Source organism: Odocoileus virginianus, chromosome 6 (assembly GCF_023699985.2).
Source record: "Odocoileus virginianus isolate 20LAN1187 ecotype Illinois chromosome 6, Ovbor_1.2, whole genome shotgun sequence".
Classification (NCBI taxonomy): domain Eukaryota; kingdom Metazoa; phylum Chordata; class Mammalia; order Artiodactyla; family Cervidae; genus Odocoileus; species Odocoileus virginianus.
In genome coordinates this window covers 18603171-18621347 of record NC_069679.1, presented here as the reverse complement: position 1 = coordinate 18621347, position 18177 = coordinate 18603171, and the positions used below count along the sequence as shown (strand labels likewise).

The window sequence follows — 18177 nt, the reverse complement described above, 5'->3', positions numbered from 1 at the left end:
TAGATTTAATAATTGAAGAGATTTTGAACATGCTTGGGAAGTATTCAATACTGTTTCTGTAGTTTAGGATGCTTTTGTGCTCATATGCTATAAAAGTATTATATTATAAAAGTAATATTATTGTGTATTAATGGATTCTTTCATAGAAATAGAGCAAATATTTTGGCTAACATATCCTTGCAATGATATCTATCACCGCTTTTTTAGCTTCTGCTCCTTCTAAATCACCCAAAGGCTACGCTTTTTATTTAAACCATAAAAGTATAAAAGTAAGTGTATAGGTCAAAATAAAGTACAACCATTTAGTGTCTTTGCTGACAATTTTTAGTTATGTTATCTTTGTCTGAAATACAAGCCGCATAATTTTGCACAGAAAATTAGAAATATTCCTATAAGTCATTTTGGAGTGTTAACATTTAATGCAAAGGGACTGGTACTACATAATATTTTTAATTCAATAAATATTTACTGATATCTATATTATTATAACTCCCCAATTTTTCCTTAGAATTTGTGAAAGAATTTCCCTCATTCCAGTATCATGGAAAAGTTTTTCAAGCTTAATTCAACAGGGTATTTCAACTAGCTGGTATCTTTCTTCCTTATCATGGTTAATTTTTCTTCATGAAATGACCAAAGTTGTATTAGGCTGATGGTTCATCATGGAGATTCATCTCCTCTCCAGCTTCTTCCTGCTGAGACAGAATCATCTTTGGTTTGTGGCATCACAATCTGAGCTGGGGAAGTGGCTTTGATAGCAAACCAATGATTATATCCTTTCAGTGTAAACAAGCTGCAAGAGATGTGAGCACCATCATTTCAAGTCCCGTCTCAGAGACTCGACAGAGACGCGAGGCAGGAGCCGAATGAGGCAAAGAGGCTTGCCCCGCATGTGTCACTTTTACAGTACCAACCATTAAAGATAAAAGTTCCATTTCACCGTTTATGTCATTAAAAATTCAGAGAAGGAGTTAACATCATGTTATCAAAAATCACAGATGATGATAAAGGGGAGGAGGAAGTACCAGCAAGCAACCAGGCAATAAAGAGGGACCGGGGGAGGGAGGGATGGACACCCAACCCCACCCTGGGTCACACAGACACGGACACCGCTCAGGAAATGGCGAAAATTATCAATACACTCGAAATGGGAAAGAATCTCTCTGAATGAGAAAGAGCCCCTAAATACAGGTTATAAAATGATCTGGTGACAAAATTAATTAGTGTTAGGCACATACACAGTACTGGGACATGGAGGTGTGAGAAGGAAGCTGGCAAAATCCTCTTAAGAAAACATAAATTCATAAAACAGGGAAACAAAGCTACTATGTTCTATAAAAGTCTTCAACAAAAATTTGCAAAAAAATTATAAAAGTAATTTGGCAGTTAGAGTTCGACAAAGGAGACAAAAGGAGTGCCCCTCTTACATACATGTAAACATTTACACAGACCATCTCTCCTTTTTTTAATCTTTTATGCAGATTTAGCTGCAAAGGAGAGGACAGAACCACCAATCCTTCCACAGTGAACACATGTGCAGTTTATCCTTTGACTAGCTGCAGCAGAAGTAATTCAAAATATCAGTCATGTCTTAGCCTCCTAAACTCACAGTCAACGTGAAGATTATGTGCAAAAAACAACTACATGGATTCCTAGAGGCCAACCTGAAGACACGTCTACAGTTACTTGGGTTGCTTAAAATGACCCTATATTAGAGAATTCCTAAAGCAATCTTCCAGTCCCATGTACTGGTTAATTACTACCACTATGTTATTCAACAGTTGTTGGAAGATTCTGTCATCCTCCACTTTTCATATAGTATTCAAGGTATTAGTGAAATAGCTTGATAACCCAGATTAAATATAACCACTTTTGTAGACTCTCAGTGTGATGTCACACTGTTTTCATCGTCAGAACATGTGGGCTTCCTATTTACTGAGTATCACTATAGGAATGTAGCATTGAATAACATGCTCTTTGAGTAGCAAAAGTCAAAGCCAGCTCCCAATTCAGTTATCTTTATATATATACAGATATATGTTGCAGTTCAGTCCAGTCACTCAGTCATGTCCAGCGCTTTGTGACCCCATGGACTGCACACGCCAGGCTTCCCTATCCATCACCAACTCCTGGAGCTTACTCAAACTCATGTCCATCGAGTTGGTGATGCCATCCAACCATCTCATCTTCTGTTGTCCCCTTTTCCTCCTGCCTTCAATCTCTCCCAGCATCAGGGTCTTTTCCAATGAGTGAGTTCTTCGCATCAGGTGACCAAAGTATTGGAGTTTCAGCATCAGTCCTTCCAATGAATATTCAGGACTGACTTCCTTTATTGACTGGTTTGATTTCCTTGCAGTGTCTAGCCAACAATCACACCTGTAATACCATATTATGGTCCAGGACTTCATCAACAGTCCAAAGGGACCAAGAACTGACCTTACTATTAAAAGGTGATTACAGGAGAACTGGGATAAGCATTTTGCAAAAGAAATTAAAGCAGTACTACAATCAGCTTGCTACAAAGATCAGGATGGGGAAGTGGCATACCTACAAATCTTATATTTATTCTGTGCTCTATGTGAGGAAGGCATCTATATAGGTATCTAAGTCTGAGTTTGAGAGCCACTGTCATCTATCTGTTAAATCTATGCCAATAATGGTGATCTTGATCAAAGTAGGGACAAAGGCTGAAATCTATGTTGCACCCGATCCTCTCTGATAGAAATTAAGAAGAGTGTGGAAGCAGGCCAGCATCACTCAGAATTCATCAGCATATGTGTTGGGATGGAGTCAGCCACAGTCTCTAGAGATGTTCAGGATAACCAGGCAGATGCATCCATTAGTCTTCAAGGAAATCTGTGGTTTGATGTTAGTGTGCACTGCTTGAGGTTTTTAACTTTATCCCATCATTTTTTAGCCGTGTTGCATTCTTTCAAACAAGATCTCATATATGAAAACAGATTTTTCCCTCGTTGGGTTGAGATATAAAGCCTGGAGCTCGGTTAGCTAGAAAGTCCCCTTTGTCCCCCATTTCTCCTTGCTCTCCCCTCCCCACACTTCTTGGAAAGGCTCCTGAGGCATATTTGCTGTATTTGTTCTGCCATCTAGAGGATCCACAAAAGCATTCTTCCCTATTTTAATACACATAGTTGAACCCACATAGAGACTGCCGAATGCCGAACACTTTTATCTAAAATTCCTAGAATGAGTTACGTCAAGCCCTAGCTTTTGCTAGCCCAGACAGGCACGTGTTGCAAAACAGTGCTAGCTAAACATGCAGACTGCTGCTCAATTATTCTGTTGTCTCAACAGTGTTCAAGCAACCAAGAACAAGGAGTCAAATTACAAGTTGATAAACAAGGACTAAACATCTGTAATTGGGGCTAGGATATCCCAGAAGTAACTAAAATTCACAAAATCTCAGAAAATCTCAGAAAATTGTATCATTTGCAATCAAGAAGACAGACATAGAAATCAAAGAGTGATAATTTGTCACAAAAGGAGTAAAAAGCAATAAATTGTTGGAAATCTAAGAAGCTTCCTTTACAATATTCTTTCATTTATAATGTTGTGTCAGACATTTTAGTTGCCTTCAGTTCATTCCAGGTTTCTATGTTCTGTAATTTACTTTGAGACTGAGATAGGGCTTAAGTATTTAAACTACAAACAATACATAAGCAAATGTTTTATCTAGCAGGACACAGTGGATAAGAGCAACCTTTTTTTTTCCAAGGGGAAATATCATTTTCCATCCCTCCAAAACATGTTTCAACTATGGTGACCCACTGGTCATGTAATAATTTATTCATTTCCATTCACTGACAATCTCCAGCACTATTTCCTGCTTACTAAGGAATTCTCACAACTATTATTCCAAAATCTCAAATGACTCCTATTCGAAGCTAATCTTCTACATGAACAATGTCTTCTTCCTCCCTAAAATGTTTTAAAATACTTTGAAAATTTTTCTTGATATTCTGTTTTTAATATTTTACTTTCAATTACTTCAAACAGACAGCCAGTACCCATGTACTTACCACCCAGCTTTAACAAGTATGAATTTCTGCCATCTTTGCATCATATTTTATGTTCCCTTCATAAATAGGTCTGTGAACAAAAACTCCAGCCGGCAATACAACTGTTTTCTCTAAGATAAGCATATTAGGAGCTAGTTATAATTCTACATCTTTATTTAGGTTTTCAAGTATCAGAAGGATACTTAACTAGTTATTATAGAACTATCTTCATTACAACATTTTGTTTCGCTTTTTTTTCTGTATTGATTTTTATTTTTTAATTTTTTTTCCATTTATTTTTATTAGTTGGAGGCTAATTACTTTTGGTGCACTGGGAAGACAACATTTTGAATAACTGTAAATACCAAGACAGAGACAAAGATTTTTTCTAAATTTATTGTACCCTTCCTATCTCAGACAACCAGCTGAACTTCTGAAATAAATGTCCTAGACAACAGAATCATAGGCTAGTTTCTTTTACCTCCCCACTGTGTCAGCTTCCTGTGATGCAGTAATATCCTGGGTAGAAGTAAAATAATCAATATTACAGGGTCCCTGGGAAGGAAACCAACTCTCAACAGTGATTTCTTATGTAGAAAAGAGATGACCTCAACTTGTGGTCACAAAGGCATAAACTAGGTATGGTAAGGTTAATACTGTGTTTTTTAAAAATGCATTTTTGGCTCAAGTTGGCACCAAAGAGGTAGAAAGATTGAAAATACACATCTCCTCACTTGAACAAAAATCAAGACACTCCCCTTTTTAGAAAGAAAATAAAACAAAAACCACAGTAACCACATTTAAAGAGACTATAAAGGCTAGACTTCTTACAGAGAGACAAGGAAGCCTGCCTTCAGGATAGCAATTGGAAGTGAGCTCCAGTACTCTCACCCCTTAAAAAATACTGTTTCTCAAGGGGAAAAGTGGAGGGTGGGATAAATTAGGAGTTTGAGATTAACATATAGACACTGCTGCTACTTCACTTCAGTCGTGTCCGACTCTGTGCGACCCCGTCCCTGGGATTCTCCAGGCAAGAACACTGGAGTGGGTTGCCATTTCCTTCTCCAACGCATAAAAGTGAAAAGTGAACATGAAGTCGCTCAGTTGTGTCCGACTCTTCGCGACCCCATGGACTGCAGCCCACCAGGCTCCTCCGTCCACGGGATTTTCCAGGCAAGAATCCTGGAGCGGGGTGCCATGGCCTTCTCCACATGTACACACTACTATATATTAAACAGACAATCAACAGGACCTACTGTATAGCACAGGGAACTCTACTGTAATAATCTCTATGTGAAGAGAATCTGAAAAAGAACAGATATATGTGTAACAGAATCACTTTGCTGTACAGGTGGAACTAATACAACACTGTGAATCAACTATGTTCAAATACAAAATAAAGATTGAATTAAAAAATACTGTTTCTCATACACTGTTATCATAGAAAGATCTGATACAACATATCAACAAATGCTAGAGATGAGAGTTTCAGGCAAACCCTCCCTTCCTCACCACCTCCTGCGCCTACTCTCCCCTGCCTTTATCCACTAGCACATCAAATACCGTGCATCACAATAAGTTCCAATTTTGTACATTCACTTTATCCCTCATTAGGAGACTCTGACAGCATCCTTAGGAGTCAGGCTGTCGTATCCCAGCCGAGTGCCTTCACCCAGCACAACACACGTGTTCTCTCCTCAAGGACACTTTGAAAGAAAGGATGGTCCGCGCGTATTTTCCTTTTATGTCCCTATATCTCTGTGAGATTTTGAACCTTGAAACTCTATCTCTATGAATGGAGAATCACAGGTGCTCTATTAAACTCTAAGTTTCCAATAATAAAATCTTCAGATAAGTGAGTCCTCTCTGTTAAAGCAGCCAGGCTTCAATCGGAAAGACCGAAAATTCACTGCTCCTGTTTAAAACTACAAATGAACTGGTCCAGAAAAATGGGGGATCAGAGTAGATGATGAGAAAAAAAAATCTCTCTTTAGGCAGAGATCCAATATAGATAGATTGGTCCTTCTGATCAAAGTGGCTCTTATGTATTATTACTATTTCCTGAACAACCTCAGAACACATTGTAGTACTAAAATATGGTAAATCTATTGCAGACAGAGGAGAGCTCTCATGAATTTTTTTTAAAGGAAAAGAAATACATTTTTTAAAATGGGGAAAAAAGTGAAAATTAAACTGTACAAATCAGGCCTTAAAGGATCTGAGAAAAACAGAAATCAGTCTCAGTTTTTTTCCTTTCCTACAGTTCCTACACCCAAGAAACATGAGAAGGATATAAATCACAAAGGTGAAAACCAGGTAGTAGTAATCTTCGCCTTCACACTGAAGTCCCAGGTCTAATGAAAGCAAACATGGAAAACTGACATAGGAGAAAGATGTATGCTTGTATCAGACAGGAGTAGAGAGAAGGGGTAGCAGAACAAGACAGCCAAAAAAACAGAAAACAGATGGGACTTTTGTGACTTATATGGTATCCCAAGTTTCTTTTTCATCCTATATGAATGTTTGGGAAAGTTTATATACTTGAAAATATTGTGTAATGGTAGTTCTTAAATCTCTATTCTCGGGTTTAAGAACAAGAAACAACTCACTTTTTCATTATGATTTTGAGTGTTAAAAAAAAAGAGAGCATAAGAAAAATAGGGGCAAAGGTTCGTGATATTCTGGCTGAATCAGTACTATTTTTTAAAATGATCCCCTAGTAAACTAGTATGGCTAACAGCAACCAGACACAGTAGAGATGAGGCACAAGAAAATCAAACAGGTAGAGATGAAGATACATTGCTTTAAAGTCATACCAGGAACAGCAAATTCTCTAGGAATTATACTGTATAGCTGACATGCATACTCCTACACAACTGGATTTAATAATATCTTTTTGTTAGCAGCTTACCTTTCAAGTACCGTGCACAGAGAATATCTTAACTTGACAAGACCTCACCCAGCAGCCTGCTCTAAAATGATTTCACTTTACCTGTTGTTTTTCTTATGTAAGAGTGTCCTAGCGTGGTCCCTCACATGAATGCTCCAAATGGACTGTCTCTTAAGCAACGCTCCCTCTCATTTCTCCAGCTGTGGCCCAATGGTCATATATGATGTGAGCACAAAATATGAATATAAAATAGGCAAGGATGGGCTTCCTGGGAGAGGTACCTCGAGAGCAGGCAAAGCAAAAAGGAGTACCTAAAAGCATTGGGCAAGTACCTAAATGGAAAAGTGCCACAGAGAAAAAAAAGAGGTGTAAAGGTAAAATGTGTCCCTCAAAGTGTCCCATTTATCATTAACTATATAGAAAAAGAGCCCCAAAATTACCTCCTACTCTCAGCAGAGGTATAGACAAGTCCATGAGCTGTTCTCAAATTCCATTTACATCATATGCAAATTAAAACATCAAGAATATGATGAAAACTACTAATGTGCCATATCATTCTTACTTCAAAATGTAAGGGAAAAGATTGTTGTTTAGTCACTAAGTCATATCTACCTTTTTTGTGATCCCATGTACTGTAGCCCACCAGGCTCCTCTGTCCATGAAATTTCTTAGGCAAGAATACTGGAATAGGTTGTCATTTCCTTCTGCAGGGGATTTTCCTGACCCAGGGATAGAACTCTCATCTCCTGCATTTCAGGCGGATTCTTTACCACTGAGACCCCAGGGAAGACCAAGGGGAAAGATATGGCTCTCCTTAGGGTAACTTGTCTACCCTAAAAATGACGTCATGACAGCTTCCAATAAAAACTGAAAAAAGACAAACCTGGGATTCAGAAATGCTTTGCAAATAAGTACTCTCTCACTTAAACACAGGGATCACCAAGTTGCAAAAATGTTCAATGGTCTACTGAGGTTACAGTAGACCAGTTTATGTATGAATATTACAATCAACTTTTTCTATGACTCCTCTAAGCCCTGGCAACAATCCCTTTGGAATTTCTCTCAAAATTATGGTAGGATGTCTAAATAAGAAATCCAAAGGATATTGTGAAAAATATTAACAATAGTGATGCCTTGTCAATTTTCCTAATGAATCAAATGAATTTCATTTACACAAACACAGCACATGGGTTAACACATAATTATCTTCTTGCTTAAGTTGATAATTATCAGCAGTCAAGAAACTTACTTCCATATCAGAGCTCCAGACTACTACTGTCATAATAAGTCAGATAGTTGAAATAAATCCCTATTTATTTTCCATATTTTTCAGTATAAATGAAACAAATAGCAGGTAACAAGAGCCATGTTTCCATTCTCATGACCAGATAAAAAAGCACCAAGCTATCCAACAAAGCTAACTTTTTTAAAATAGCTAAAAGTTTTGTTTTGCCTTTTGTTTCTTTTTTTTTTTTATTATGGGGCAGGGCAGGGGCACAGAATATAACTATTCCCAGATCTTGAAATGACTCGACTTTTATACAATATACCAAAAAGGGCCTGAAAGCATAGTCAGAAGGTAAGAGTTCAACAAAGAACAGTGATGGTTTTGGAATCAAGCTGACAGGTATTACATACACTGCAGTTCCATCATGTAACAGTTATGTGACATTAGGCAAATTAACTTCTTGAGTTTAATTTGCCACATCTGTAAAATGGTCTAATACCAACCCTGCAGGGTTATCTTGAAGTTACATAGAATATTGTATATAAAGTACCAAATACCTAGCCAGGTGCTCTACAAATAACTATTTTAACACATATGCTTATGTGTATACCTTATCTAGGGCTTCCAGGGTTGTGTCAGTGGTAAAGAACCTACCTGCCAATGCAGAAGACGTAAGAGATGCAGGTTTGGTCCCTGGGTGGGAAGATTCCCTGGAGAAAGGCATAGCGACTCACTACAATATTCTTGCCTGGAGAATCCCCATGGACAGAGGAGCCTAGCAGGCTACAGCCCATGGGGCCACAAAGAGTCAGACACGACTGAAGCAACTTAGCACACACACACATACCACATCTACCCCCTTGACCTCAAATTAAGGCAGTTATTGTTACTCAACAGAAGTTAGTATGAAATGGCCCCAATACACTTCACAGCAATGCTGCCTTCTCCATTGCAAATTTCTGCAAGTATACCCCCTCTTACCCAAACCCTACTCTGATGACCCCAAGAATGAGAAACGCTGTACTCTGCAAAGGAAAAAATAAAAGTATTTCTGATAATAGCTCATCACTAAAATTATTCTGGAGCAAAGCAAGTAACCTGTTTAAGAGATCAAATTTCAGTCTAATGATCAGATTCAATATGATGAACTGCTGTTAAATCATCACTACCAAATCGTGTTCATATTTTTCTTAAGCTCTTATAAATTTTTTAAAATGCTGTAAGTGCTTTCCCATATCTAGCACTGTAGCAAATACTACTATTCAAATTTTCTCTTACTCAAGTATCTAAGCAAGAATGCATTCAGATTATGGGGCTGAGAATAGCAGTAACAAATAAGTGGTTACATCATACATCAAAATGTCATGATTTGTTCCCCTTATCAAAATCTACCTTATCAACCTTAACCACAGTATCTCTCTGGATCAGCCCCTGTCTGGACAGCACCCCAGGGGCAACAAAGTCTACCCTAGGATTACCCCCACTTCCATGGAAGATCAGCCACATAGGTGGTATATGCCAGCTCAATGAAACATGCCTTTTTCTGATCTATCAACTTCTGCTAGGGTAGCTTTCGAAAGATGACACCTCCAAATTGCATGGGACACCATGCCTGTCTCTTGCATAAGAAATTCAACATTAAACGAAGTTTTCTTTAAACTGAAGTTGATTTACAATGTTGTGTTAGTTTCAGGTATACATCACAGTGATTCATTTATACTTATTTATCTATTCTTTAAATGAAGTTTTCTGACCAATGGATTTTAGACATGTGTACAAGTTCTTTGGAATGAAGCTGTTCATACACACACACACATATATACATACACACATGCATATATAAACATATATATACATATACACACACATATGGGTTTCCCAGGGGGGTCAGTGGTAATGAATCTGCCTGCGTTACATCTATATATATTTATATATACACATACATACATATCTGAGGTTATTGATATTTCTCCCAACAATCTTGATTCTAGCTTGTGCTTCTTCCAGCCCAGCGTTTCTCATGATGTACTCTGCATATAAGTTAAACAAGCAGGGTGACAATATACAGCCTTGACATACTCCTTTTCCTGTTTGGAACCAGTCTGTTGTTCCATGTCCAGTTCTAACTGTTGCTTCCCGACCTGCATATAGGTTTCTCAAGAGGCATGTCAGGTGGTCTGGTATTTCCATCTCTTTCAGAATTTTCCACAGTTTATTGTGATCCACACAATCAAAGGCTTTGGCATAGTCAATAAAGCAGAAATAGATGTTTTTCTGGAACTCTCTTGCTTTTTCGATGATCCAGCCTCTTGATGAAAGTGAAAGAGGAGAGTGAAAAAGTTGGCTTAAAGCTCAACATTCAGAAAACTAAGATCATGGCATATGGTCCCATCACTTTATGGGAAATAGATGGGGAAACAGTAGAAACAGTGTCAGACTTTATTTTTGGGGGCTCCAAAATCATTACAGATGGTGATTGCAGCCATGAAATTAAAAGACGCCTACTCCTTGGAAGGTAAGTTATGACCTAGACAGCATATTAAAAAGCAGAGACATTACTTTGCCAACAAAGGTCCATCTAGTCAAGGCTATGGTTTTTCCTGTGGTCATGTATGGATGTGAGAGTTGGACTGTGAAGAAAGCTGAGCGCCAAAAAATTGATGCTTTTGAACTGTGGTAGTGGAGAAGACTCTTGAGAGTCCCTTGGACTGCAAGGAGATCCAACCAGTCCATCCTAAAGGAGATCAGTCCTGGGTGTTCATTGGAAGGACTGATGCTGAAGCTCCAATACTTTGGCCACCTCATGCGAAGAGTTGACTCGTTGGAAAAGACCCTGATGCTAGGAGGGATTGGGGGCAGGAGGAGAAGGGGACGACAGAGGATGAGATGGCTGGATGGTGTCACCGACTCAATGGGCATGAGTTTGAGTAAAATCCGGGAGTTGGTGATGGACAGGGAGGCCTGGCGTGCTGCGATTCATGGGGTCGCAAAGAGTCGGACACGACTGAGTGACTAAACTGAACTGATACATACATTTGTACCTTACTTGGGAGCCAACACATGCTCAGAGATAAATAACCATTTTGTAACTGATTAATGAAGAAATTAAAATCAATTGTTGATGTTTTAACCTTGTTTAACAGATGTACCCTTATTCACTCCACTCAATGAATATAAATACTTCCATTCTTCAAAGAAATTGACAGAAAGATCAATGACACAAGAATAGCACCATGTGCACAACAGATAGCTCTGCAATAAAGCATAAATAAATTGAAAAAGTCAACTATTTAGTATTACAGAATTCCTGCTTATCCCAGGCAACTCTCAGCCTCATTCTGAGAAAACTGGTTCCCCTGAGGCTTTAAGGAGAAACAGAACATTTGCACAGCCTCAAAATATTTCCCCAAAGATGTTATTTACTTCATATTTTAACATATGCCCACAAGCTGATACTCCTCCTGAGTAGGTAAAGCTTAATTCCCATTCCCTGGGGAGTGAGTAGGACTCAATGATCAGAGAGTAGGAAGTAATTTGACAGTGGAGAAACCTGACAAATACCACCTTCATCAAGGGATCAGAGTCAACACTATCTGTAGTACTACACTGAATCATGTGTGCCAACAAGAAAGGCACATCGGCTCTGTGGTATTCCCCCCAAAATCCATAACCTCAATCTAATCATGAGTCAACATCAGAAAAATCCAAATTAAATATGCTACAAAATCCCTAACCATTATTCTTCAAAAGTACCAAGTCCAGGAAAGACTGAAAGACTGTCACAAACTGCAGGAGACTAAGGAGATAAATAAACGCAATGTGATATCCTGCATTACAACAAAGAAAAAACATCAGTGGGGAGAAAACAGGGGAATTCAAATGAAGTCTGTCATATACCAATGTGATTTTCTTAATTTTGCTAAAGGTACTATGCTAAAGATGTTATTTAACATTAAAGAAAGCTAGGTGAAGGATATTATTGCAACTCTTCTGAAAAATCTAAGTAGTATTAGAAAATTAAAATATCAAAAATAAATAATTGGGCCTTAAGTGAAGATGGCAGGCTTCCCTGTAGCTCAGACGGTAAAGAATCTGCCTGCAATGCAGGAGACCTGGGTTCAATTCCTGGGTTGAGAAGATCCCCTGGAGAAGGGAAGAGCAACTCACTCCAGTATTCTTGCCTGGAGAATCCCATGGACAAAGGAGCCTGGCGGGCTACAGTCCATGGGATTGCAGAGAGTAGGACACAACTGAGCAGCTAACAGCACTACTAAAGGACGACAGGGTCTGAGGTTGGAATGATGTTCCCACAAGCCAAGGAACATCTGGAACCACCAGAAACTGGAAGAGACACAGAACTGTTTCTTCCTAAAGCATTCAGAGGGACTATAGTCCTGCTGATAAGCTGATATTGGATTTCTAGCCTCCATAACTATGAAAGAATAAATTTCTATTGTTTAAGCCAAATAAATAAATGGGTCTTCATATCATTTAGTACTAAATAAATCCACATGTAAGATATTCTGCACCTTTACCACCTTCCTCAATTGTTGGAATATATTTAAGCTAGGCTACAAAGTAAGTCGCTTTTCATTGAAGACTACCTTCCCAGGGCTACAGTTCTTAAAAAGACAACAAAATGTAGTACCAAACATATGGATGTATGGACCCTGTGATTCTCAAGGGAAACAATGAAACCACAAAAATGATCCACTTCACTCGTAAATAAGAGATGAACAGATGAAGAAAAACAAGTTCTCAAACTTCATGATTTTGAAAGACTGGCAGTATCATTATTAAAAATGAAATATTTCCCTCCATGTACAATACACAGGATGCAGTATTTAAGGGATGATAAATAATGACCAAGAGACTATTAAGTCCCGTTCACAAGTGCCAATGAAACATGTAAGATACAGGTTTTATTTCCAAAAGTAATTCTCACCACAGATTATGAAAAGCAGTAAGTTGACATCCTCACTATTCGTCTAATGCACATCACACTCAGCAAGTGAATTAAGCAGTATATATTGATATTTCATCAGCATCAGTTCCATTCTTAGGTAACTGAAAATGCTAAGACCAATGTAACAAATCACATGAAAGCATTCCTCCCATTCTCTTTAAGTATGACAATACACTAAGAATATACAATGCAGTATCCTGTATGTGTTCTAATCTTTTGATTTATGTCACCTTTCAACTGGAAAAGGTACATTTGAAGCTTTTCCCCAGCAAATTCATTTACGATATTGACTTTAAAAAAACAACAACAAAAGAATCAACAGCACTAGGCAGACCTTGGGTCTGTCTCTTGCCTCAGCAGTGCTGGGCGGGACAGACCCGAGATTTGCCGCCATCTCCAGCCTCTGATCCTCCTCCAATCCCCTCTTCAGCTGCAGCCCCCAAGACCATCTCCACGCCACCCCTTGCTTCCAACAACAGTTAACACCAGGTTTTGTGCTTGGCTCCCTGTCCCCAGTCAACCATGAGCTCCCAGATCCACCAGAATTATTCCAAAAAGGTCAAAGCTGCAACCACCCACCTGGTCAACCTGCATCTGTGGGCTTCCTGTATCTCTCTCTCTCTGGGCTTTCATTCCAACTGCAAAAGTGTGGCTGGCCAGAGGTACTGGGAAACACAAGGGTGCCATACATCTCTAGAAGATTCGCAATTAGGGCTGTGGCTGAGTCTTCTTCTGGGACATGCAGAAGCTACCTCAAGATGAGTGGGGTCACAGCCTTGGTGCCAAGGAAGAGATCTTGAGCCCAGAAGAAAAACGCTGAATCAGGTCCTGCTGTGAATCTGCAAGCCCTGGGTTCTGCCCAGAGAGATGCCCACCTGACTTCATGAAGAAACGCTTCCTGGATCACAAGGTGGAGTTCATCAAGAACGACAATCACCTGACAAACTCCTCAGGCCAGCCTGAGGCAGGGCTGGGAGAGACCTCTTTGAAATGCTCACCCTTAAGCATGACTAGAAGCCTCCAGGGGCAGCACCTTCTAAAGACCTGCTGCAGCTCCCTGGCCTCTGGTCTGCCTGAGTCTCTGCCTCCAACTTCTTAACCAGCCACAAACCCTCTCCCAAGCTGCAGACCAAGTGTAAACAATAAAGCTTCCTTCTGCAGAAACAAACACATAAGAGAATGTGTATCTTAATGATATATATGTAGATTTTAATGGACAGTATCAAATGGGAAAGATACCAACTCTTAAGCCAGGCATAAGTTTAATCCTTATTCGGCTACATGTGAATGCTGTACATATTATTTAACACTTTTTTAAGACTTAACTTCAACACACCTAGAGATAATGAAATCTATCCTATAGTAACAGTTTCGAATCAATGATACTGAAACGAGCCTTTGTATCACAGCTTATACAGAGACTTCACCTGGTAGGTATCCAGGAAATGGTAGCACTTATTTCCATCAGCTTGTTAGCTTAAGGTCATTTGCTGTCACAGGGTCACTAATGGCCACAGGGATCCATTTACACATACATCTCTTGCTTATTTATATCAAGCCTAACTCTTCTGAGAATGCTGGATGTGTTAACTTAAGGCACTTGGGTAAAGTGCTATAGAACCTTCGCAAAATTTAAAGAAGCCAGGAGAACAAAATTATAGGGTTAAAAAAAAATTCCTTGGGAGTTCCCTGATGGTCTAGTGGTTAGGATTCAGCACTTTCACTTCCATGGCCCAGGTTCAATCTGTGGTTGGAGAACTGATATCCTGGCAAGCCATGTGGTGCAGCCAAAAACTTTTTAAAAATAAAAAGTACAATAATATTCCTTGATAAATCACCTTGCCTGTCCCTGTGCAGCAGGAAGGACCATGGTTGAATCCATCCCAGTCAGATGAGACCATATCCACATTGAAAGATTTCCAATCAAAACAATTCTACAACTCTCCCTTAAACGCCGAGTTAACATTTCATATACAAAACACACATAAGTTTCCATCTCCCTGACATTTTAGTTGAGCACATTTGGCTTTTCTCCACTGTCTTTAGGGCCTGGAACACATATGACATAATTATTAAATCACTGCTCAGACTTCTTAGCATCATAAACCTTCCATCAGAAATCCAGTTTTTCCCATTTTTAATCACCTTGCAAGTTCCCTGTGTCCTCTCTGTAGCTTCAGAGACTGAAAGAGGTCGACAAATCCCATAAGATAGAAAACCAACAAGTGGTCACTGTGTTTTACATTCTAATTATATGTGTCAGTATTATGCTGGTTTTTTTTTTTTTTTTGGTTTTTTTTTTGTTTTTAATTCTGTTTTTTTTAATGATGATCCTATGTTAATGGCCCGACTTCAAACACAGAACTAGCTTTTCTTAACCATCACACTTATATGATATATTCTACTCCAACAGTTTGCTTGTCTTTGCCTATAAAATAATTCTTGGCTTTTTATACCACTTTATAGTCTAAAATTCTACATGATCCCTGCAACCATTTTGGATTAAAGCAAGGCAGGTATAATTTCTAATTCACAGTTTAATAAAAATAAAAAAGGAAGTTCTGAGAGTTTCACTCCCTCCAGGGCATGTAGTTAATAAGTGACAACCAGGGCCAAGACAGTTCAGCCGACATCCATCAAGCCAATGGACTTCTATTTACAACCAAAATACACATATGACACTTACTGAAACAGAGAACTTTGTCATCACAATCCTATGGTTATATCTGCCCTTCTCTTAGCTTTAAATTCATGTTCCATGCCTTTTACATTAGAAGAGGTTCTCCTCTGACCTTCATTAAAGGCTTATACCAAAATAATTCTTTTAAAATCTCTTTCTGCGGGGCCATCGAATGCAGAGGGCGTCTTCTTTAGAGGACAGCGTTCCTCCTAACCTCCTGAACCTTCCTGAACTGCCGTTTCCTCAGGAAGTGGGTCTTCCTGACTGTTGAATTCTGACCCCCAAGTTTCTAGTCTAGCTACTCCCCAGCTTCTAGTAGATAGAAATGGGGGTTCTGGATCAGGAGACCCCTTCCATTGTGGTGCTAGCAGGCAGGGCCCCTCCCCGGCCTCCAGAGGCACTGGGAGTGGGAGAGGTTACCACTCTAACCTGGGCCTGACATCCCTTCAGTCCTCCTGTGGCTCACCCCTCCCATCCTACATTTGTTCAGGTGTTCATTCTTCTGACAGACTTTATTCCTAGAATGAGGGCTGTGTATTTTACTATCCCTGGTTTGTATTGTTTCTTGAAAGTCTTTTAACAAGATGTTAAAACTAAAAAAAAAAAATAATAAAAAATAAAATAAAATCTCTTTCTAGAGCAAGTAAAGAAACTTATCAACTTCCACTTAATTATGACATTGATCATGACCATTTATTTGCTCTGTTTTCCAAAAGCCTCCTTTATATGAGGGAATTTTTTTAAAGGAAATATCAGTCCCCAAGAATAAAGAGACTGACAGGGTAGACAGGAGAGTCGAAAGGAACATGCCAGATGCTGTTAGAATGTAACACGCAGATTTGATGATGCAGACAGTTAGACATTAATCAACCAGAACAGTATCTAGAATACAGGTAAAGTCCAAAAAGATTCAATAATGTGCTCTCATTAAGATTTCTAGTAAGAATGATTTATCTAACAGTGTAGGTAAACATTCAGTTCATAAAATGAACTTTAGACACTGTGGTCTCTGCTAGTGGTCCCTGCAGCTAAGCTCTGAAGGACTAGGCTCAGGAAGACAGCCACAAGAGCAGAAAAAACAGTGCTGGTAAAGAAATGGCTGCTCTGGGACCAAAACCCATCATCAAACCAAGTGTTATCTGAATGACTTTAATTTGCCATAAGATAGCTTTTTAAGGAACAGATCAAACCGGATGAAAGCTGGGTACCTCTGGAGATAATAAAATTCAACAGGTTAAAAATGCCTACAAACTTAGAAATATTAAGAAAGACAAAGTCGGAACTCATGAAAATAAAGATAAACCTAAAATCAGAAGCTCTCCATGTAAAACTCCTTCTGATGAGTATAAAATGTCTGATGACTGTTAACTATAAAAAATTAATGTAAAAACAGATCCATTTATACAAAAGAATTCTCAACTGGCACAACCTGTGGTGACAAAAGAAATATTAGTAGATAAAGATCAAGCACAAAATATTCAAATTAGAAACACATTTACAAAGCATTTAAGAATTCATATTGTAGGGTCTTATTTTGCTAAAAAGTTGAGACCTCTGACCAAAAGTATAAAGACAGATCATCTAATGCTTTTCAAGGAAGATTAATTTGCAAAAAAAAAAGGAGAGAAAGAAGGCAAAATAAATCATAAGCTAAATTAAGGCCTAAACAAGAGAAAAAAAGTGCTGTAAATGCTGAAATGAAATCTCTACAATAAAAGACTGGGTGTTTGCTGAATTTTTCGGATGACTTAGATGATCTGACCTATAGAGAAGATCAAGACTTCCTCTTCTCAAACTGTAAGGAAATAAAGTGGACAGACTTTATCAAAAGTGCAAAAGAGAGATATAATTCTATTTCATGAGAAAGCAATAGAAATAATAGATATGGCTGAAGAAGCCAATAATGGGAACCTCCAATTAAAGAACAAAAGAGAGAGATGAGGAGAGGTACAAAACACAGCCCTGAAAAAATCATGGTGGATCAACCAGAATCCCTCAACAAATGGAAATCAAAAGGTCACAGACTTAAAGGAAAAGGAATTAAAGCAGCGTAGGCTGTGTCTGTCAAAAGTACAGTTTCAGAGCAAGGAAATGAAAACTGATAGCGATGGTGTACATGATAAAAAATGAGGCAGCTGGACCAGTAAAAATAGACAAAGAGCCTTCATCAAAACAACAGAAAATAAATGGTGCAGGAGACCAGTAGGGTAGCAAACAAATTTCTAGGTATTCAGCTGCTTCTAACTTTGGAGGTTTGAAAAACAAAGAAAATCAAATTAGACCCAATTCAGTGTCCAGTTAAAAGAAAGGAAAAGACTTTTTTGCTTCTATGGTGTAACCTTTTTGTTTCTATTGTTCAAATAAAGACTGTTTTAATGTATAGTTCTGTTTGTGTTA

General features: G+C 38.6%; 2 protein-coding genes and 1 pseudogene across 2 annotated transcripts in view; 2 read left to right on the top strand and 1 right to left on the bottom strand.

The window, feature by feature from the left end:
- LOC139035456 (lupus La protein homolog pseudogene) overlaps nt 1–17834 on the top strand; it is a 46222-nt pseudogene extending 28388 nt beyond the window's left edge.
- The window catches only part of CHRM5 (cholinergic receptor muscarinic 5), an 85105-nt gene that overhangs the window by 2936 nt on the left and 63992 nt on the right, over nt 1–18177 (top strand). The window lies entirely within an intron of this gene.
- Nucleotides 1–18177, bottom strand: part of AVEN (apoptosis and caspase activation inhibitor) — a 192101-nt gene that overhangs the window by 127271 nt on the left and 46653 nt on the right. The gene's annotated exons all lie outside the window — the stretch shown is intronic.